Source organism: Sorex fumeus, unplaced genomic scaffold (genome assembly GCF_029834395.1).
Source record: "Sorex fumeus unplaced genomic scaffold, SorFum_2.1 ptg000044l, whole genome shotgun sequence".
In the NCBI taxonomy this organism is placed as follows: domain Eukaryota; kingdom Metazoa; phylum Chordata; class Mammalia; order Eulipotyphla; family Soricidae; genus Sorex; species Sorex fumeus.
Window position 1 is genome coordinate 27,445,477 of NW_026606101.1, and position 1,643 is coordinate 27,447,119.

Consider the following 1,643-nt stretch of genomic DNA (forward strand, 5'->3'; position numbering starts at 1 on the left):
GTGAAGTGAGTCAGAAAGAGAGGGACAGACATAAAATCACTGCATTTATTTGTGAAATATAAAATAACATAATATGAGATTGGCACCCAAGAGCAGTAGACACAAGGGTTAGGAATACTGTCCCATAGTTGGAAGCCTGTCTCATGTGCGGGGGGAGAAGGCAGCTGGAATAGAGAAGGGATCACTCAGACAATGAAAGTTGGAGGAATCATTCGGGATAGGAGATGTGGGCTGAAAATAGATAAAGGATCAAACACGAGAACCTCTCAGGATCTATATTGCAAGCCATAATGCTCAAAAGAAGAGAGAGAGTATGGGGGAAACTGTCTGCCATGGAGGCAGGGGAAGGGTGGGAAAAGGGGGCGCTTACTGGGGACATTGGTGGTGGGAAATGTGCACTGGTGAAGGGATATTTGATCATTGTATGATTGTAACTCAAACATGAAAGCTTTGTAACTATCTCACGGTGATTGAATTAACAAAAAGAAAAAAATACTGAATGTCTGCACAGCAGAGTATAATTATTCACAAAAGTTTTAAAAATTAAAATTCTGGGGGCTGGAGCACAGTGAGTAGGGTGTTTGCCTTGCACGAGGCCAACCCGGATTCCATTCCCAGCATCCCATATGTTCCCCCAAGCATGGCCAGGAGTAATTCCTGAATGCAAAACCAGGAGTAACCCCTGTGCATCACCAGGAGAGACCCAAAAAGAAAAAAAAAATAGTAAAAAGTAAAATTCTGTAACGAAGAACATAACGAAATACACAATTTCTTAATAAAAATACATTTGTAAATGTCTCTCTCCCCAAAAAAATGTGTCTGCCTAAGGACAGTTAAAATAAGAGTCAGGAGTGCTGCCTCCTCCTGCTCCTGGTGCTGCTTGTATGCACGTTGAGTGTGGATCTGGTACCTCTTTTGTGAAGCTGCCTCTGGGGAGATTTCCCGCGTTCGCCAAGACCCACAAAAAACCCAAGGAAGGCGTCAAGACCGAGAACAACGATCATATTAATTTGAAGGTGGAGGGTCAGGATGGTTCTGTGGTGCAGTTTCAGATTAAGAGACATACACCACTCAGAAAACTAACGAAAGCCTATTGTGAACGACAGGGTTTGTCAATGAAGCAGATCAGATTCCGATTTGATGGGTAGCCAATCAATGAAACAGACCACCTGCACAGTTGGAAATGGAGGACGAAGATACAATTGATGTGTTCCAGCAGCAGACAGGAGGCATCTCCTAACGGAGACCGCGACTCTCCTCCAGAACTCAGTTCCTCCAGGCCAAGAAGACATTCGCAATTCGAAAACCGCAATTTGGTTCCACCACATCCTGACTACTTCAGTATGGTTTTCTCTATTGTTTCATTCTCCCCTTCCCCATTCCTTTATTGTACATAAAGTAACTGGTGTATGTGCACAAGCATTGCATTTTTTTAACTAAATGGCCAATGACTGACATCATATGGAGATGGGATGAGGAAAAAATATTGGTTCTGTGAAAATACCCCCTTTCTGACCCTCCTTCACTCTTGGTGGGAATGCCGACTGGTCCAACCCTTTTAGAAAACAGTATGGATGATTCTCAAAAAATTAGAATTTGATCTCCCGTTTTGACCCAGCAATACCACTCCTGGGAATATATCC

At 43.2% G+C, this 1,643-nt stretch overlaps 1 pseudogene; it reads left to right on the plus strand.

Annotated features, from left to right (window-relative positions):
- Nucleotides 1-884: 884 nt before the first annotated feature.
- On the plus strand, nucleotides 885-1,441 carry LOC130030345 (small ubiquitin-related modifier 2-like; annotated as a pseudogene).
- Nucleotides 1,442-1,643: the final 202 nt, after the last annotated feature.